This window comes from Mauremys mutica, chromosome 14 (assembly GCF_020497125.1).
Source record: "Mauremys mutica isolate MM-2020 ecotype Southern chromosome 14, ASM2049712v1, whole genome shotgun sequence".
Taxonomy (NCBI): Eukaryota; Metazoa; Chordata; order Testudines; family Geoemydidae; genus Mauremys; species Mauremys mutica.
In genome coordinates this window covers 8,368,057-8,389,761 of record NC_059085.1, presented here as the reverse complement: position 1 = coordinate 8,389,761, position 21,705 = coordinate 8,368,057, and positions in this window count along the sequence as shown.

Sequence of the window (21,705 nt, the reverse complement as noted above, 5' to 3'; positions counted from 1 at the left end):
ACGCTCTGGGACAGGAGGGAAGCTGCTTGGTTTGGAAGCTGTAGCTTAATGCCTCTGCTGCTGGAGAGGCCCCTCCTGGCGGGCTCATCCAGGTACACAGCCCTCGCCCATCACACCCTCCAAAGGTCTTTCTTTGGAGTCCACCCATTCTGCTCCTTTAAACCCTCCTTTAGAAGTCACTGCCCAGCCGTCTGCTCTGTCCGCCCGGCACGCTATGGTGCAGTGCTAGGGAAAAACCAGTGGTAGCAGAGGGTGGGGCACACTCCTGCCGTGGGCAGTAGAACTGGAAGTGAGCAGGCAGAGCAGAGATGGCCTCAGTGATGAGAGGTGGGGAAGGTGAGGCACAGAGAGGAGAGGCCAAGAGAAAATGAGTGTCAGAGCCAGCATCACACATCAGGCACGCCTGGCTCCCAGTCTGGGCTCAGACCCACTGAGCTCAACATGGCACAGAAGTACACAGGTATATGGCCCCGGGGGTGGAGGGGAACTAAATCCTCTCAGCTTCCAAGCTGGCCTGTGCATATATTATTTTTAAAGAGCAGCCTCCCTTTCCTTGGATGCAATTTGCCCTGGCAGATCGTGTGCCCACATATTTGTTTTGCACTGCAATGAACGCCAGGCACCCGTCTGAATTGCAAGGGCCTGAGCCCTCCACGTGGCTGGATTTGCATCCACAGTAAGCTGCAGGTACAAAAAATAACCCCACATCTGTGATGGGATATGATGTGATGGCTTCTTGGCCAGAAGCAGAGGCAGGGAACTGAACCTCTCTCCAGCTTGCTGATGCTCATGGGATGCACACTACAAAGTCTGCTCTCCTGGACTCCTGCAGCTGCCCCTCCAGTTGTTCAGCCATTTCCCGGCTACGGCTGCACTTCTGGAAGGAGGAGCCCTTCTGTCCATGAGCAGAGCGCTGCCTTAAGACGAGCTGACTCAGCCGTCTGCAATGGGGCCTTCACTTAGAACTATAGAAGATCAGAGTTGGAAGAGACCTCAGGAGGTCTTCTAGTGCAACCCCCTGCTCAAAGCAGGATGAACCCCAACTAAATCATCCCAGCCAGGGCTTTGTCAAGCTGGGCCTTAAAAACCTCTAAGGATGGAGTTTTCACCACCTCCCTAGGTAACCCATTCCAGTACTTCACCACCCTCCTAGTGAAATAATGTTTCCTAATATCCAACCTAAACCTCCCCCAATGCAATTTAAGACCATTGCTCCTTGTTCTGTCATCTGCCACCACTGAGACCAGCCGAGCTCCATCCTCTTTGGAACCCCCATTCAGGTAGTTGAAGGCTGCTATCAAATCCCCCCTCAGTCTTCTCTTCTGGAGACTAAACAATCCCAGTTCCCTCAGCCTCTCCTCGTAAGTCATGTGCCCCAGCCCCCTAATAATTTTCTTTGCCCTCCATTGGACTCTCTCCAACTTGTCCACATCCTTTCTGTAGTGGAGGGCCCAAAACTGGACGCAATACTCCAGATGTGGTCTCACCAGTGCTGAATAGAGGGGAATAATCACTTCCCTCGATCTGCTGGCAATGCTCCTACTAATGCAGCCCAATATATCGTTAGCCTTCTTGGCAACAAGGGCACACTGCTGACTTGTATCCAGCTTCTCGTCCACTATGATCCTCAGGTCCTTTTCTGCAGAACTGCTGCTTAGCCAGTGCATGGGATTCTTCCATCCTCAGTGCAGGGCTCTGCACTTGTCCTTGTTGAACCTCATCAGATTTCTTTTGGCCCAATCCTCCAATTTGTCTAGGTCACTTTGGACCCTATTCCTACCCTCCAGTGTATCTACCTCTCCCCAGAGCTTAGTGTCATCTGCAAACTTGCTGAGGGTGCAATCCATCCCATCATCCAGATCATTAGTGAAGATACCGGCTGCCAACTAGACATCAAGCCATTGATCACTACCCGCTGAGCCCGACAATCTAGCCAGCTTTCTATCCACCATATAGTCCATTCATCCAATCCATACTTCTTTAACTTGCTGGCAAGAATACTGTGGGAGACCGTATCAAAAGCTTTACTAAAGTCAAGATATATCACATCCACCACTTTCCCCTTTATCCACAGAGCCAGTTATCTCATCATAGAAGGCACTCATGGTGGTCAGGCATGACTTGCTGTTGGTGAATCCATGTTGACTGTTCCTGATCACCTTCCTCTCCTCCAAGTGCTTCAAAATGGATTCCTTGAGGACCTGCTCCATGATTTTTTTGGCGACTGAGGTGAGGCTGACCAGTCCGTAGTTCCCTGGGTTCTCCTTCTTCCTTTTTTTAAAGATGGGCACTACATTTGCCTCTTTCCAATCATCCGGGATCTCTCCCGATCACCACGAGTTTTCAAAGATAATGGCCAGTGGCTCTGCAATCACACCAGCCAACTCCCTCAGCACCCTTGGATGCAGCGCATCCGTCCCCATGGACTTGTGCACGTCCAGCTTTTCTAAATAGTCCTTAACCCGTTCTTTAAACTTTGAACATATTTAAAAACATGAGGCTGAGGCTTCGATATCCGAAGCAAAGCAACCTACTGTGTGGGCAGGTGTGTCAGGCCACTCTCCGTGAAGGATCCCCAGTTGCCTTACATGCTGGGTCTGTAGAGATCCTTCACCAACCACTGAAATGCAGCTCCCTCGGGGGTGCAGCACCTGTTTTACTCTAGCAACAGCTTTCAGGAGCGGGAAGGAAGAACATCTTTTTGCACCAAAACCCCTTTGGGAAGTGTAAGGAGGCAGAGCTGAAGTTTGGCTAAGATCCCGGAGCACATACCCCTGCTATTGAACAGTGTCAATGGATCTTTAAGGCCCACGACGAGGGGCACCTCAGCAGCAAGACACCCCTGTCAGCAGCCCTGTGCCCCTTTAGCACCAGGCTGGGGCGTCTTTCCAGTACTGGCTCTGCAGGGGGCAGGAGGGAAGAGCGCCCCCTATTGAATCGTTAACACTGCTTCCTAGGTTTGAGGATGAGCTTCCCCACCCAGTTCTGGAGCAGGACTGAGCCTGCTTAATACACAAGATTACCGCCTAAGTGAGTAGGGCTGCAGCAAGAGGGGGGTGGCTCTTTGTCCCACCCCTCCTCCCTCTTTCAATAGCTGTCTCTCTTTTCGAAAATGTGGCGCCCACTGCTGTCCTCAGCACAACCCTCAGAGGCCGATTCCGGAGAACCCGGCCTGGAAGCTCCCTGCACAAGTTCGGAGCGCTTGGCCCGGGCAGGGGTTGGCCGTTCCTGGAATTCTCTGCCCCCTGGAGCAAGTACTGAAGCACTTGGGTGACTCAGCACCATTACAATGGGAATGAAGAGGGTCCAGATTGGGTCCCCCGGCAAGTGAAATATTAACAGAGCTGGAGAACCAGAGGAAGTAAGATACTGCTGCGAGGCAGGTGCCTTTTCATGGTCTGTCGGGTAGCAAGACTTGGGTTGGAGGCAGAGATCAGACCTCTCCCTGGCGTGGGGACGGTCCTTCCCTCTCCACGCCCCTCCACCGCATGCTAGCTGTCAGCGGCAGCAGCATCTGGCATGTGCTGCGGAGATCGGCTGGCAGAGGTTACTGCAGAACCAATCGCTAAGTCTCCTGCGTCACTACCGGCATGCACCGAGCTAGCCCAGGCCCTGGGGATTTGGCATCTTTCCTTGCACCTGGGTTTTCTTATTTTGCAGCTCAGCAGGCTGCTGCTGGGAAGATCTCTGCTCAGCTGCCCCCGGGATGTAATGGCTCTATGAGGGGTGGGGAGCTGCTGTGATCACTTTCCCCTTGAATGGGTGTTTCAGAGGTTCCCCCAGCAGTGCAGATTGTACAGGGACAGCAAGACAGATAGGATGCAGCCCCAAGAGCGCTGTCTGCTAACCCTTCCTACCCACCCTCGAGGCAAAGGGCGGAGGGTTGTAAGGGCAGTTCCCCTCACTGGCACCTCCCTGCATGATGTGGAAAATCCAAACCTGTGCACGACTCCCCCAACGTCCGGCAGTAGGGGCTGGGCCAAAGGACTGCAGCGATATCCGAGTACCCCAGGGAAGTTGTAACAGTGGGTTGAACCAGAGAGGGGGCTGTGGAACAGGGAGTGCGGCCCCAGTCCTGTTTGATTATCACACCCAGCTGGGAAGAGGTTAAGTGTTTCCTGTAAAGGGCTGAGACACCACAGGGTGAAGATGGGGCTGCAGGAGGGAGGCTGGCTCCTGTGATTAGCCCTGGGGTGCAGAGTGAAAGGTTCTGGATTCTGCGTTGGCTGGGAGCTTTCTGTTACTTGGGGAGGTTTTATTTGAAGAAAAAAAATGGTGGTTTGGAGGAAGGGGCTGAAAGACCCTGGATGTGGCAGTGAATCCTTCATTGGCTGGGGGGACAGGCCAGCAGCCTACGGTTGTGACAGCAAAGCCTAGATACCACCCTTTAAAGTGGAGGTGCTTGAAATCCAAACTCCAATCCAGATCTGCACTTGACAAGTGGCTCTTGTCTTGATATGATTATTAATGATTTATTTGTGTTTTGGTAGCACCCAGGAGCCCTAGTTATGGGCCAGGACCCTCTGGTGCCAGGTGCTGTACAGTCACTGAACAAAACGACTGTCCCTGCCCCAAAGAGATACAGAGTACAAGGCAACAAGGAGAGAACCCAACCCCCACTCCCCCAATCCAGGGAGCAGTGTAGCCAAGTGGGGAGGATTCCAGACTGAAACCTTGGTTTTATTCCTGGCCCAGCTATCGACTTGCAGCGTGACCTGATGCAAGTCACTTCCCTGCCCTGTGCCTCGGTTTCCCCATCTGTAAAAAGGGGTTAGTGGTGATTTAGAAAGTGCTTTGATCTCCTTAGGGGGGGATTTGCTGAATGTTATTACTGGGCATCTCTGCACATTGGCTGTTTCATAGATTCCAAGGCTAGGAGGGACCGTTATGATCATCTAAGCTGACCTCCTGTATAACGCAGGCCAGAATTTCCTCAAAATGATTCCTACAGCAGATCTTTTAGGAAAACATCTAATCTCGATTTAAAAATTGCCAGAGATGGAGAATTCACCATGCCCCTGAGTAAACTGTTCCCTGGCAAATTGCTGGACTGAGTTGCTTTGCAATCCGGGTCCAGCTTGGCCCCTGAGCTCCTCTCGCTCTTGCAGAACGCCGCAGCAAGTTCTGAAAGCAGAGTAGCAAGACCAGGAACAGTTCGGGGGAGGAGGTGAACAGAGCTCTGAGTGGAGCGCTGTGCTGCACAGCACCCCGGCTTGGTGTCTGCAGGGAGGCGGAGAGCCCGTACTTACCACGGGGGCGGGGGTGTGTGTGCAGGCAGTGTTGAAAACCTGATCAGACACTCACGCCGGGTCTCATCAATCAGTGATCCAGTGCCCGTCTGACGCTGATGTGCTAGCAGGGAAGACTGCCAGGCTGGGATGTGACTGCTTCATGACATACCAGGCTGACTCTTGGGGACTGGGCAGTGAGAACAAGGAAAGGAGACGTGCCAGGGCTCTGTTTGTTGTTGCCCGGCAGTGGCTGTCTGCTAGCTGGCCTGGGGCAAAGGGGCCACTGGGGCAGGCATACAGCCACCCCACAGGATAGCCCAGGGGCAGGGGCCCTCTGCGCCAGGTGCAGAGTCAGCTGGGTGCTGCCCCTGCAACAGGGGCTGTTCAGGGCAGAGCAGGAGCGGACCACAGGAAGGAGAGGGAGTGTCAGGGGCATGGACGGGGTGTTCTTATGCCTGCTGATTCTGCACATCTGCAATGGCCCATGGGGCTATTCCAAGAGGAGTCCACGTTGGAGCAGTTGCTAGGGCTGCCTAACCCATGCTGGGGGCTGAGTTGTCCCCTGGCAGCCCCTAAATAGGGGAGGCACAAGCGTTTCCCTCCAGCCCCTAGGGTGCAGTTTGCTCTGTTAAAGGGGCAGCAGCTCAGACATGAACCTCTGTGTTCTACATCCCTTGGGAAGTGACTGAGAACCAGCGTCCAGCCCCACACACGAGTGATGTCTGGTCTGGACTGAAATACCAGTTTGTGGCCGTTAATCCTTCTCTGAAGAGTGACTCTGTGAGGTTCCTTGTTCGTTGGACTGATAATTTCCATCTCAAATGTTTGCCATTTACTAAGACTAAGATACGGTTTTATTTTCTAACTGCCAGGTCTGCAAGTTCCCCTTGGGATCTGAGACTCAAGCTTGGTTCTTTCCGTCTTGAGCCTCATCAGCTGTAATATAATTTGCCCTGAATAACTTTGTCCTCATTTAGACCTTTATAACACCAGTGGTTTTAAGTTATGCCCTGTGGGACCTGTCTGGAGTCACACTGGTTTTGGTGTGAATGCAACTTAATAATCAGTTCTAGCGATAATACCCAGGAGCTATGGCATGGTCTTGTGCGTAGGGCACTGGTTGGGAGTGAGATGACCTGGATACTTGTCCTAGCGCTGTCACGGAGCTGCTGCGTGACCTTAGGCAAATCACCTCTTCTCTTCCCCTCCAACTTCTTCTCTACTTCGAGTCTCACGCTGTGTGTGTTTCTAGCACCTAATACAACAGGGCTGCAAGGTGCTGTGTAACGGACACCACTGAAGGAACAGGGCCCTGCTTCCATAGTTGGGTAGAAGTTATAAGCAGTTCTATTTTCTGAAATCAGAGCAGATGCGTCCCTGGATACAGGCGGAGGACGAGGAGGTCTCTTTGAGTCCGAAGGTGCCATTTTGCCCTGGTCCCTTTCCAGTGTTGGCCCACACTTCAGTGCGGACACTTGGGTCACTGAGAGAGGCTGGCTGCAGAAATTCTGCTCGAGGAGCTCTGGTTAGACTGTATGCAGAAGAGACGTTGAGTCATGCCCGTCTGCTCCCTCGCTTGAATGCATGCTGTATATGGGCAGCAGCAGCAAGGATGACCCCTTCCACCATCCCCCTGCCTGCCACTTCTCTCCCTGGCCCAGGAGAGCCAGTAATTCCTTTTTAAAAGTGTGGATGCAGATGCTGGAGAATTTGTCGGACACTGGATGCAGTGCATTCACACGGCCGGATATGGTGACATGGGCTGGATTGCTGTGGTGCTCGGATACAGGGCAACAGCATTTTTCTCTCTTGGCTGAATGTGCGTGATCTATTTTCCTCCACTGCCTATGATGTCGTAGTGAAGCCCAGAATGCCCACAGATCTTCTCATGAGGGGATCTCCAAGCACTTTGCAAACAGTCAGGCACTGAGTCTCGCATCACCCCTCTGAGTTATTATGAGCATTTTACAAATGAGGAAGCTGCGGGCCACAGAGGTGAAGTGACTTACCCAGGGTCATTCAGTGAGTTAGTGCCGGAGCTGGGAATGAATCCCAGGGCTCCTGATTCTCACATGCCATGTTTTGACCGCTTCACTTTACTGTGTGCTCTAGAAATTCGCCTAAGGCAGGCGCTAAGCACCACATGTTCAGAAAATGAGGAGGACGGCCCAGAGGGGAATGCAAGCCAGTCCGTGCTGGTTCTGAGAGCCCTGTTAGGAGCCTGTGAATAAGGTCATAGAAGATAGATGAAAGGTTTACAGAGCAGGGAGGGGCAAAATGCCCAAATTGATGAGTCTGTTACTCAAACCCGCTCTTACAAAGGAGAGAGCCTTTGGTATAGCAAGCCCCAGCGTGTCAGCTATTAATAATGCAGAGGCACTCACAGAGGAAGGCACTTGGTCTGTAGAGTCAATTTGTCCTAGATGGAGCCACGCAGCAGCATTCCAAGGAGAGAAGTGAGGCCTTGTCTGCACAGATTTGCCCTGATTTCAGCCACCAGTGACCAGCAGCCAGTGCAAACCCCTGGGGTAATCAGGCAAAGGCACTATCGTCACCAGGGAGCGGAGTGCCTCCTTACTTGAAAGCACGGCTTATAGTGGCGTGCCCTGTTTTCACGAGGGATTTGCACTAGTGCAGCTACACTGGAGCAAAGCCCTAGTGCAAGGCCTGAGTTTCATTCTCCCACTGAAACCGCCTCTGTCCCCACCAAATAATCTTGATTCTCCTTTGTGGTTCTATTGGCCCACTTAGTGGCAGATTCCAGGGGCCAGATTCTCCTCTGCTCTGTATTACTTGTACTGTGGAAGCCCCTTGCGCTAGGTGCTGTACAAACACCCACCCAGCAAAAAGACGGCCCCCGAACCGAAGAGCTTCCGATCCGAGTACAACAGCAGGGACAACAGGTGGGCACAACAGACGGACAGCGGGAGCACGACTCGTGTAGCCACCTGGGCAAAGGGAGTGAAAAATACTACCAGACCAGAATTCTCCCCTTGCAGCAGTAGCAGCGTTTTACATTCACGGTGGCCAGGTGCAAATGGCGACACCAGGTTCCAGGCTGCAGAGAGCTGGGCCCAAGGTGCCCTGCACAGCAGGTGAAATGCGATCATCCTGGGCTGCATTGAAGAATGCTGCCTGTGAAACTCGCATGCCTGCCCTGCCTGTCCTGGATTGATATGCTGCTGCATTTACAAAAAGCAGAGCTTGTTTGTAGGGCGACGGGATCAGTCGCTGATGCTGCAAGTCTGGTACTGACCTTGTAGTAGACACAGGCAGCCTGATTCTCCCCTCACTTACAGCGGTTTAATTTTCTCTTGACTACTCCTGATTTACACTGGAGTGAGGAGAATCCAGATTCTGCAGCATTTCTATGGCCAGAGTTTTTCCACCAGGAGTACGGTGTCTTCAATGCAGCCCGAGAAAGTCACCAGCGCTGGTAACTTAGGGGGTATCTATGCTGCAGCTGGGAACAAGCCTCCCAGCTCTGGTAGACTTGCCCTAGTGAGGCTTGAGCTAATGTGCTAAACAGAGCCGTGGGGACGTTGTGGCTCTGGCAGAGAGTCGAGCTGTCTTAGAAATAAGGATACTGATAATATTAGTAATAAAAACCAACAAGCCTGTTAATAGTACAAACATTTTATACGTCTATAGCCTCTGTACCCTGAGGATTACAAAGCAATATACAAACATTGAATGAACCCCATAACCCACTGCGTAATAGGAAAATAACACAGACCTTTTCTTAAAGATGGAGAAAGTGACACAGAGGATAAGATCAATGTTTTCAAAGGTGGGCACAGTAATTCATGTTTAGCCTTATTTTCATGGGTGATGAGCACCCACAACCCCCACTATCCCCAGCGGGTGTTCTGGATCTCAGCATCTCCGGGTGCAAAATAATCAGGACTGTTACTGAGATGCCCAACTTTGAAAATGTTGGTTTAAGTGACTGGCCTGTCATCCCACAACAAATCAGTGGCAGAGCTTAGAATAGGATCAAGGTCTCACAGTTCCCAGGCCCTCACTCTGACCGCTAGACAATACTGCCTCCCTTTAAAAACAAACAAAGAAACCAAAAACATGGCCAGTACCAGCACAGCAACAATGTTAACGCAACTGCTCGCCTGTCTTCTATTGTGTCTGCACAAACTAAATCTGATGGCCCAGGTGCATTGTGTGTGGGAGGGGCAGTGGGGTCAGGACGCCTCACAAAATGATCTCATTCCCTAAGGGAGAAGAGCTGTTCTTTGGAGTTGCAAGAAGGATTCATTCACATTTTCAAGCTATGACACTACTACGCTGTTTTCCAGGTACACCAAAGTTACCTTTATTGATCTCATTTTTGCCAGTGCTGCTGCTAGAATCCACCTGTCTAATGGTTTCACTTACAGGATTGAAACAGAGGAAAGGGAACATTGTTATATTTTTTCTTTTTTGCATTACCCTAGCACCTGCGAGCCCTCATCCTGGACCAGGACCCCTGAAATATACAACTGTTGTCAGCAAACTGCATTGAGGTAGGTTGGTTCTTTGGCTGCGTGATGTTACAGTTGTTTAGTGGCTTTACAATCCCATCCCTTGTGCAGGAAGAGAATGGGTTGTTTATTTCAATTTTAAATGGCCTTTTGTTTACCGGCATGCAATATCATTTGATGGAATTCACTGTGGCCAGGCATCATTGTATCAAAGACCGATCAAATCAAGGTGAGGCCAACGATCGGAGAGGTGATCGGCTCTCCCGTGGGAAGGACTCTGAAAGGTTCTTCTCAGGGAGTCCATGCAGCACCAGAGGGAGGTGACTGAGTGAAGGAGCTCTCAGAGAGGTGCTGAGACTCAGCTCTCATGATGCGCTTCCTGCTTGTTATCTCTACTGGTGGTGGTCTTGGGTTGAACCCACTAGACAGAGTCAGGAGCATGTGACTTGTAAACAACCCTCGAGCAGCTGCAATGCCCTTTTAAAAGAGTGTGGCTGAAAGTGACTTTGGCACCATGGGACTCTGTTTATTGTCTCTCGGGTTTTCCAGTTAACAGCTGCTCAGTTTACAAGGGCAGAGGTGGCTCTTTCCAGACTGCACAGAGCTGGGAGGTATAATTTCCATCTCAGGGAGACATACCGGTGCTAGCTCTGATCAAGCCAGCGTGCTAAAAATAGCAGCGTAGCCATGGCAGTGCAAGTGGCGGGAGGGTTTACCTGCCCTAAGAATGATCCTGTCCGAGGCCCTAGGTGCATCCTCGGGGTGGCTAGCCCATCCCACCGCTTGTGGAAACACTGCTTCACTCTCCTTTACACCTCCCAGCTCAAATGTAGATGTACCCTAACCGCCAGCCCTGCAAACTTCTTCTAGGTGCGAAGGTCACTCGGGGTCCTTCCGGGCTCCTACACCAGCACCAATAAAGATTCGGCAGCTGGAGCCTGGCTGACATGATTCTGACGGTGCATGACCCAGAATAGCCAGCTCCCTCTTCCAGAGCCATGGTGGCACTGCAGCACTAACAGGGGAGATCGCCTTATTTAGGCAGTGAAATAAGCAGCTGTGACTCTGAAAGGAACAGATCTATTGAGTAAGGACGTGGGAGCGACCATAGGTGGTTTTCAGAGAGAAATAGTATTTTAAGGGCCCAGTGATAATGAAATGCAGTATTATTGGTTGACGTACCAAAGTGTCTTGAGGCTCTAACTTTGTGCCAGGCGCTGTACAAACGCCTAGTGAGAGACAGTTCCTACCCCGGATAGCTGTCAATCTAAACAGGGAAGACAGGGTGGGGCAGAGACTTGCTCAAGCTCAGACAGAGGGTTAGTGACTGTGACAAAATGGGAATTTTCATTGTTTTGTATGAATACTGTGTGTGCCTCAGTTTCCCCTATGTGTTGCACTAGTATCTAGGTAGTGGGACACGGATGTGTGGTCATTGCAGAGACCCCTAGAGGGGCGGATGTGACTGCCGCCAGCTCCCTGGGCTCACACAATGGCCGGACACTCTGTATCCTGGTAACTGATGGCTTGGGCCCATCCTCTGCAAGAAGCCAGCCGGAGGAGTTGGAGAACAAAGAGAGAGGTGGAGGCCAGGTGACCGATTTGCCCGGAAAACAGCACAAAGGACGGAGAAAGGGCAGCTGGGCATGACTGAGGGTGGGCTGCTGGAAACTGGACAGTCTCCTGGTTTGTGGCTCAGGGGGTGAGTCCAGGGCTCTGGATCCCGCGCATCCCCGCCCCCAAGATGGACTCTGATGAGTCTTCCTGCTTTCTGTGCTAGCGAAGAACAGTTCTACGCTGTGTCTCAGTCAACCAACAAACCCTTCTGTTTCACAACACTGGCTGAGAGTCACTGCTGACTGCAAAGTTGGGGTGCAGGGCCTCTTCAGGGGGCGTGTAAGGCTTCCCCCGGTTTCCTATTCAGGTGGACTCACTGCGGGGAGCTCATGGCGTGAAACAGGGGTACTGAACACCCCGAGGTCAGGCCCAGGAGCTGTTGAAGCCAGGGAGGCCTGCCCAAGTGGGAGTGTGCCCTGAGGAATGTCACACTGCAAGAGGGGCCTGTCTGAAGGTCATGCAGAGCGACTCCAGAGTACCGAGCCTGTGCACCCATGACCCTCACAAAGCCAGGAGGAAAACTTGGGTCTCCTGACTCTGAGTGCAGTGCCCTATTCACTAGACCACACTGCCTCCCAAGTGCCTGCCCTGGTATGTGCATGATTTGAAACGCTCCACAGAAGGGACAAGCAGCGAGGGCCCTTTTCCAAGGGACTTCTCAAGGGCTGGTGAAGTAACTGCTCCTGGAGGGGAGTTAGCTGCCGCTCCAGTGGATGCTGGGTAAACTGAGATCCTTTTGTGCTGCAGAGCAAGAGGTGAGTGCGTGCCCAGGCCCACCGGAACGAGGTGGTGCACAGTCCTGAGAACTGAATTCTGTGTGGCCCAGGGATGGTGACATTGACTCAAAAAGTTTCCCTGGTGGGAGGACAGAGGAACAGATACTGTGCTGAGAGCAGAATGCAGAGAGGTCGAGGGCCTGAGAGAAGGGAGCAGGCTTGGGTCAAGGATATCCCAGCTGGGGTTCTGCAAGGAGATTTGCCTGTGGTAGTCTGACTCTTCAAGGGAGATAGCAGCTGGAGGGCTCTGCTGCTCTGAAAAGGGAGCTGCAGGGGCTGGAAACTTAGTGAGAATACAGAAGAAAAAGGGATTTAGGCCAAAATTTTCAAACTGGGGAATCTAACGTTAGTTACCTAAATCCATATCTGAGCACGACAGTAAATAAAAATGGCTTGGTGTGGAGAGCTGTGATTTCCCGCTGAAATCAACAGGGCCTGGAGGTGCTCAGACTAGCAGGCTGCTTCTCTTTCCTGCAAGGGAGGCTGGAGCTTTTAGGTGCCCAAGTGTAAACATATTGTCCTTGGATGTTAACTGTGGACTTACTGCTGGAAAAGCTTGGTGTGCCAGAGAGCCAGGGCTGGCTCCACCTTGGAGCAAGGCAACTGTTTGTGTGGAAGCTTCGCAGCGAGAGACCGTGTCCGCTGAGCCCCGGTGCCGTGTGGGAGCGGGGCATTTGCAGTGGTGGAGGGATTGTAGGATGAGTGCCTGCTTCTGATGGGCAGAATCCAGGAAACGGACTGTATCAAAGACAAAAGGGCAGGACCCAGCATAGACATTTCATTCCACCCGTTTATTATTTCAGCTTGTGCATTGTGCTGCTGTATCATCTGACTGTGCCCACGAGCAGTTCAGTGTCTCAGACCAGATCCCCAGGTAATGTTTTCCCCTGCCCATGTGAATGGAGACCCCTCCCCATCAGCTCGCCTCTCCGAACTAGCCTGGAGAAATTAACCTTGTGCTTCGCCCTGACAGTGCAGTTTTGTTCAGAAAGGTGACTTGGATCAAGATTTTCAAAAACTGGAACCTGAAGTTGGCTCCCAAATCCTGATGGAGGCTCCTAAATCAATGGGCTGATTTGCAAAAGTGCCGAGCACCCAGCAGCTCCCACGGAAGCCAAGGGGAGTGAAGGGCGGTGTAGATTGAACCCGATGATCAATGACAGTTCCCAGCTAGATTGGTGTGGGCTGGGAGCTGGGGGACGCTCTCGTTAGCGTGCTGGAGAAGTTCTGTAATGGCTGCACTGTTAAGGGTTAGCCCATTATCCTGTGTCCTTAGCCTGTATTGTGCTAGCCTGTTTGATCAGGCAATCCCTGTGGTTCTCTAGGGCCTCTGTCCAGCCTCTTTTGGGATCTGGGAGACACAGTACTTGGAAATCTCCATCCCTGTTCCCAGCCAACAAATATGCACAACCTAAAACCCGAGTGGCATGTTAGTGCATCAGCGAGAGCCAGGACGAACAATGGATCCATCCCCAGAGCAATGGATCATTACGAACAATGGATCCATCCCCAGAGCAAGAGGGATTGATCGGCTCTGGGTCAGGGAGAAGGGCGGCAGCAGCAGCCGGGCTGGAGTGGATGCAGGGCACCCTGTGCTGTTTCTGAACTGCCAATGAGCAGGCAGCTTCGCCTTTTCAGTGCCAGCTGTTCTGAAAGCTCTTAGTAAAAGCATGTAGGCTCCGTTCGATACTTGCTGTGTCCTCTATGGGGGCTGCCTGCCCTTGTGAGGATGTGGACTCAGTGGGCTGACAGTTGTTTCTCTCACTACTGTGATCCTAGGGACAGAGCCAAGCGATGGCCCACCACCCCAAGCTTCATCCTGAAGAACCTCCCTTTGCCTTTTCCACGCACCACCTTTCTGATGGGTGCTCCGGTCAGCCTTCCCGAAAGTTGACACTGACACATCTCCGGGAATCAGCCAGGGCGAGCCACTCACACAGCAGCCAGATGTCTATTTCCCTGTCTTCTGCCTCTAACCCCCTTCCTGAATCTGAGCATGCCCCTTCCCCAGCTCAGCTTTCCCAGGTCTCAGAGCTGCCGACACGTTACCGGCAGATCATTACGCACCACCCTCTGGGAGTCTAGTTTTTGTGATGTTACATTCTTGTTACTAAAGGTGTGGACGCTAGTGACAGATGCTGTGGATCTGTCGTTGCCGAGTGGTGTAAACAGAACAGGAACGTTAGGGTCTTTCAACACTAGAAGATGTACAACCCAGGCAGATGGGAGCTTGAATAAGGAGATGAGAAGCCTGTTAGACCCATGGAAAGAAACGTGGGTAATTGGTGGCTTTATCAGAATGGGTGGTCCAGGGTTTTCTAAGCTTTGGAATACTTTACTGGACAAAGAGGTTGTATACACAGGGCCAGATTTTGCCCTCAGTTACCCCAGGCCCTGCACCTACTGGCTAAGCCATTCCCAGCTGTAGATGAAAGGCAGAATGTGACTCTCCCTGTTTCAGGTGTGGCTTTTGTCTTTAAATTCATTGTCTGGCTCTCCTTGACGTCTGGGGCAGCCGCATGTGTGCGCAGCCAAAGGCAGAATTTGGCCCGTGCTGACTACGTTAATAGGAATTATGAGACAAGCAGGAAAACCAGCAGGTTTTAAATAGAAAACCCTGTATCTAATATCAGGAGATCCTGCTAGCAATTAACAGCCTGGTGCGCCCATGCAGAATGCACCTGCTGTGACAGCGCCAGGTGTCTCCAAATTGTCAGTCGCTTTCAGTGGAAGGAAGGCGCGCCGCCGGGGCAGGAGAGCACTGGTAACAAAGGGGTTAATCCTACTAAGTGATGTTGAAGTAGAGACCGGCCCTGAGAGCTTTGCACATGTTTAGAACTCGTCTGCAAATCAATAGCTGGGCTGACACCCCCATTTAACTGTGCCCTCGAGAGACCGCCTCTGAGTGAACCCAGTGCAAGGAAGCAGGTCTCCATTTTGATGGGAGGCAGTGGGGATCTATTCCCGGCTTGGCCACTGGGTGACCTTTGGCAAGTCACTTCCTTGCCTTGTGCCTCAGTTTCTCCATCTATATAATGGGGATAATGATACTGCCCTCCTTTGCAAAGTGCTTTGAGACCTACAGGAGAAAAGTGCTGTATAAAAGCTGGATATTTTTATTATTTATTCTTTCCTTCCCTGCTCATTGTCTGTTCCTTCTGCCGGGCTGGAGCCAGGAAATAACAGTGAACCCAATGTACTGAGCCCTTTCTCCCCTGCTGCAGCTCTGTCACTGAAAGTCAGCCACTGACTTGGGAACACTCAACCCTCTAACCAAAATTAGGTAAGTCAAATGAGATCACTGAAGGCAAGGAAAGGGTCTGAAGACTACACATCCCTAATAGGTGTCGTACACCTAGACACTGTGTCTACAGTGCTCAAGCTGTGCTCTGGGCAGATCATTGAGGTATTTCTGGATGGTCCTTAGAGCTGCTTCCCTCACAGTGGAGAAGCAGTGAGGTTTCCTGCTTCTTGGAGCTCATCTTCTAGGATTCCCAGAGGCGCTTTTGACCACCTAAATTAAAACCCACTCCTCTCTCATCAGCCTGCACAGCTTCTGTGCGTCTTTCTTTGCTGGACATTTCATTGGTATGAATGCAACCGTGATCAAGTTTGTGGACTCCACCAAAGTCAGAGGAGATGCCAGTGACCTGGAGAGATTGCATCAAAGGAGGCTGGTGGTGTGGAGAGACTCCCATCTAATGGAAGAGAAGGCCTATGCCCAGGGAAAGGAAACAAACAGCACAGGCACCGATTAAGGGGATGTAGCCAAGTAGCTGCTTGCAGAGCCCAACCCTGAAAGATGCTGAGTGCCTCCACTCCCGTGGACTGCAGGGTCAGATTCTCATCACACAGGACTCTCCGTTTTTAAAGCTAGAAGCGACCAACCTGTTCATCTAGTCTGACCTGCCGCAGAACCCAGGCTGCAGAACCTTACTCAGGAATTCCTGCAGCAAGCCCACGACTTCTGTTTGAGCTAGAGCAGGACGTTTAGAAAGGCTTGATTGATAGATTGCGAGTGATGGGGAACCCACCATGTCCCTAGGTAAAGTCTCCTTAGTGTTGTTCTAATATAACTTTTTCCTGTGGCAGCTACAGTGCTAGGCTATGGGAATGTTGCGGGATCAGGAGGCTGGAAGGGAAAGACTTGGACCTTAAGAAATGGCTTCTGCTCTATAAGAGATACTGTTATACCATTTTCTTCCAGGGGCCCTTTCCACACACAAAACAGTGGGGCAGAACTGTGGGCATCTTGGCTGTTGGGAAACACACCATATCCTGGGCAGAGAGGGTTATTAGTGTCATGCGGGGATGGATTGATGTTTATTGACCTTGTTATAGTCCAGAGAGAACTGAGAGCAGAGCACAGTTTGCTGGATCCACTCGGTAATATATGGGAACTCAAATGAAGCCCCTCCCGCCACAAGCTGAGAGCTTCAGCTGAAATCTCCCCTGATTTTCATAGATTCCAAGGCCAGAAGGGACCAGTCTGACCTCCTGTATGACACAAGCCATGGAACTTCCCCAACATAACTCCTAGAGCAGATCTAGAAAAACAGCCCATCTTGAGTTGTCACCCTGGGCGCCCACAATGTGGGTGCTCCGCACCTCTGAGGCGCAGGGTCTCAAGTGGATCCAAGCAGCCCATTTCAGAGGCGAACACAGCTTTGTGCTCTGTGTTATCCAGCGGTTCTGCGGCAGGCGTGCCACACGGGAACAGCTTGTTCATAACATACTGTGGCCTGAGCTGTAATTGGGGCCAGAAATGAGCCCAGTACCTGGGGAAGGAGGCTGGCTCCTTCTCAGAGTGGAACCTCGGTCTGAAAGGCCATGGACCGCCCCACGCCCACTCCTGTTCTGGTAGCTGAGCTTCTGACAAGCGGCTGGATTGACGTGCTCTGCGGTTGAGAACCACGTTCCCCGGGACAGTAGGAGTTGGATTCCAAACCCTGCCCTTTGATTTCCCAAACCGGGCTCTGGTTGTCATGGATTTTTTTGAATGTGTGGAAACTTTTAGAAAAATGATTCTTTCCACTCCAACCCCCATAAAAGCCACAGATCAGCAGAGACTTGGAGCAGGTGTATTGTGCTACTCCCTGGAGGTAAAGTAAGGAAGTGGGCGGCGTCCTCCCTCTTCATAAGTGGCTGCTTTATTGAAAACGCTTATTAACACTCCCTCTGATAACATGCCGATTCCTTGGCGCTTAATAGCAGAGACCCTGGCCTCTCTCTGCTGTGTCAACTTGTTAAATACATTTGCACACATACAATCACCCCCTTAACAGCCCCTCTCCATTCCTTTGACAGGTATTCATTTAAAGCAGGGGTCAGCAACCTTTCAGAAGTGCTGTGCCGAGTCTTCATTTAGTCACTCTAATTTAAGGTTTCGCGTGCCAGTAACACATTTTAACGTTTTCAGAAGGTCTCTTTCTATAAGTCTATAATATATAACTAAACTAGTGTTGTATGTAAAGTAAATAAGGTTTTAAAAATGTTTAAGAAACTTCATTTAAACTTAATTTAAAATGCAGAGCCCCCCGGACCAGTGGCCAGGACCTGGGCAGTGTGAGTGCCACTGAAAGCTTGCATGCTGCCTTCACCATGCGTGCCATAGGTTGCCTACCCCTGGTTTAAAGTGTAGCTGTGCTCTGAAAAGTGCGTCTGTCAGTACTGTTACCACAGAGCTCCATGTCTGTCACCTCTCGCTGGCTCCAGGTCAGATGTGCTCCGTTTGCAAGGAAAAACGGTTTGGGGGAACTGCCGGCCCTGCAGACTCGTGCTTGGATCCAAACGTTGAGTTGGGATCTTGCTTCTCAGCATGTCACCAAGGGGCTGCTGCTGAGTGCTGTTGACGCTGCTGCAAACCTGATGGGGTTGCAGAGGTTGGACCTCAGCACAACGTATTGTTGATGTTCATGAGATGGAGGTGAAATTCCGGCCCTACCGAAGTCAATGGGAGTTTTGCTGTTGATTTCAATGGAGCCAGGATTTTTCCCTTCAGCTCGCTTTCTTGTACCTGTCTTGGCTCCTGCCTAGCTAGTGAGTAAAAAGCAGTCAAAAGATAGGATTCTGCAATAGGGGGTCAGATCTGTTGAGTTAGAAGACATCATTTTTACAGGCACTTGTCAGAGTGGGAACGCACGTGTTCCATTATTTGATGCAATATGTTTGGTTATGTACATAGGAAAATGTGGTTATCTTATTCGGTCTGAGGTTGGTCTCCAGTGCTGTTGTATCTCATAGAATTGTAAAGACAACCTGCTCATGCGACAGATCCATCCTTCCAACAGTTCAGTTGTCTCTTGTGCTTCTCCATTAGAGAAACTCAAACTTCCTGGTTTGGGGCTTGATTGGGCTTTCATCCAAAGGGGCTTCTTTACTGTGGCATAGGTAGCTAGGGAAACGTAGGGAGGATGATTCTGCTTTTCTCTGCATTGCACCTTTAAGGCCTGCTTTCCCCCTGGCACCTTGGGTAACCGACTGGACCTGTGCAGAGAGGATGTCAAATGTGATCAGAACGGTAGTGTCTTGCATGCACTTTCCACAGACGTAAGGGTTTGGAGTCAATGGAAAGACTGACTGATTTCTGTGAGCTTTGGATCAGGCTTTCTGGGCCAGGGTTAGTGATAGGAGATGGTGATGGGGTGTTCCCACCCGAGTCAGGAAAGGGTTAACAGGTTGCTGGGGGTGCAGTGCGCCCGGCCTTGTGACACCAGAAGCAGGCGTCAGGCACCAAAAGAGGAGCTGAAAAGGAACAGCCCAGCTCAGTCGCTGCCTGGCTGGGGGGGGGAGGCAGACTTTGAGCTCTCGGGGTGTGGGGGAGGCTGGACCGGGAGCTAAGGAAGGCTGCTTCTTAGGAAAAGGAAGTGTTGTTTCTTTGTGATGATTGTGGACTCTGGGTGCCATGGGAAGGGTGGAACTGTCATGTGACATAGCCGGAGGGCTGAGCCACCTCCACCCGCAAGGTGTTAGAGGCTGGGCAGGGCAGCAGGATCAGGGAACCAGATGCAGAGCCGGGGCAGAAGGGGGAACGTGGCCACAGGGCCATTCCCGTTGAAGTCCATGGAAACGTTGCCATTGACTTGGAGAGCAGCTGGATCGCCGGCAGGTGCCGCTGAAGTGGGTTCATATATAAATAACTCAAATCATTGGACCAATTGTCCTCACCCTTAAAACAAATAAAGTCACCTTTGGGCTGAGACCAAAACTGGAACATGTCATAACTGGCCAGTTCTGAGGCGGTGAAATAAGGGGTGCACCTCAGAGGAATAAGTGCTCCCTGAGATCGCTATAGATCTGTAAGAACCTGTACACGTCAGCCCAACTCTTGGAAGCCAAGCGAAGTCATTGGAGCCAGTGGAGCTGTGCTTTAATTACACCACTGGAGGATCAGGCCTTAGAGTGACGCTTACTGTAGTATTTTGTGTCTGGCTAGCAAAAGAATCCAGATAGAAATGCTGAGTGGCACAGGGAGACCAGATGCAGCCTCATGGGCGCAACCCTATTGAAGCCAGTGAAGTTACCACATGGATGCAGGTGGCCCATGGGAATTTTTACAGTCAGGTATAAAAAAATCCTTCATGTTTGCACAAGCTCAAGTGTGGGGAGGGGGGAGCTTGTGTTTACAAGGAGACCCGCTGTCCCTTTGAATCGTGACTTTAATTGACTTGAAACACGAATAACAAAATACATGTGCACTACGCGGATTGGGGGCTTCATGAAAAGAAAATCTGAAACTGGACCCAGCCCTATGAAAGACACTTAAAGAATAATCTCTCCTGCAGGGACTCTGGTTTGGGAGGCACTGGCTGCCAGGGTGGAAAATTACTGGCAGCCCTGTGCTGATTGAGGGAGGAAATGGCATGGGGAAGCTGGCGTCCTTCCAGCCAGGGCACATGTTACACACGGAGGCAGGGGGAGAGGAGCAGCAGCAGCGACTCTCTCACAGCATCACTGTGCTACAAGGACGCATGCTGTGCTGGCTTTCAGAGACAAGGCTGTGGGCCTGATCCTGGAAGGAGCTAAGCACCCCCTCCACCCATTGATCTCAATGAGGGTAGAGGATGCTGAATTCCTTGCAGGATCAGGCCTTATATATTCCCTGTATCATAGGGTGCTGGAAAGAGAGATTCCACCCTCTCTCCCCTCCCCCCCGCCCCCCGTCCTGTTATACCCACCTGCCTTGTTTGGAATCCTGGAGCTGATTTGCCTTCTCTGGGGTTTGATAGGGATGAACTGCTGAGTCAGGGCCCAAAGGAGACAGTCCTGGGGTCCAACGGAGTCACAGTTTATGGGCAATGTAACATTCAATATGGAGAATAACACAGACGATCTCATGGAAACACGGGAACCAACCATTACTAAGTTACAGCACGAGGAAATAAAGTGCAGGGGTTTAGCAGAGAAGGTAATTAACCATTGGAACAACTTACCCAGGGATATGGTGGATCCTCCATCGCTGGAAATCTTGAAATCAAGATTGGATGGTGGTTTTCATTTCTTGTTTTCTGACTGATATGCTCAACTACAGCTCTTGGGTTTGAAGCAGGAATGAATTCAGAGAAGTCCTATGGGCTATGTTATGAAGAGGTCAGGCTAGATGACCACAATGGGAATTTCTGGCTTTTAAGGGTACATCTACACTGCAAAACCAGACCCACGACAGCAACCCTCAGAGCCTGTGTCAACTAACTTGGACCTCATGGGGCTGGAGCTGCAGGGCTAAAAACCGCAGTGTAGACGTTCGGGCTCAGGCTGCAGCCCAGGCTCTGAAACCCGGTGAGGGGCTCCGAGCCTGGGCTCCAGCCCATGCCTGAACATCTACACTGCTATTTTATAGCCCCACAGCCGCAGCCCGAGTCAGCTGAACTGGGGTTTGAGACTAGCTGCTGGTTGTTTTTTTTCCAGTGTAGACGTACCCAAAGTTGACACAAATGGTCTCTATAGAGGCATCTGGACAAGATTTTCAGAAGTGATAGTGATTTTGGGTGCCTCCTTCTTTCCGACGAAGTGGGGATTCACCCACGAAAGCTCATGCTCCAAAACATCTGTTAGTCTATAAGGTGCCACAGGATTCTTTGCCGCTTTTACAGATCCAGACTAACACGGCTCCCCCTCTGATACTTCTTTCGGATGTCCGGCTTGAGATGCCTTAAAGGACCCCGAGGCCTGCTGGACACACAGGTTTTGTCGTGGCATAACTATTTCAGTTAAGGGCTATGGTTTTTTTACTGCTATCCCAGTATAAGCCCTACTATGCCTGCAGTTATACTGGTATAAAAGTGTCTCATATCCATATTCTCCTTCCCCACAGGGACAGCTTCACCATCACTGAGCTCCTCTGTAAAGTGCTTTGAGAGCTACTGAAGAGAAGAGCTGCCTATGTAATTGCAGCCACACTAGTCCAGGTGTACAGTTTTAAATAGACCATTATAGTGATACAACTTTCTAGGGAGACCAGCCCTGATTTTTAGTGTGTAGGGGCTGGGCATTTTTTGAAAATCTGCCTCCTTTAAGGTGTCTTGGGTTGGGAACCCAAGAGACAAGGCTTCCAAAATTGCTAATCCCTTAAATCCGAACCAAAACAGACCATCAGACATTCAAGGT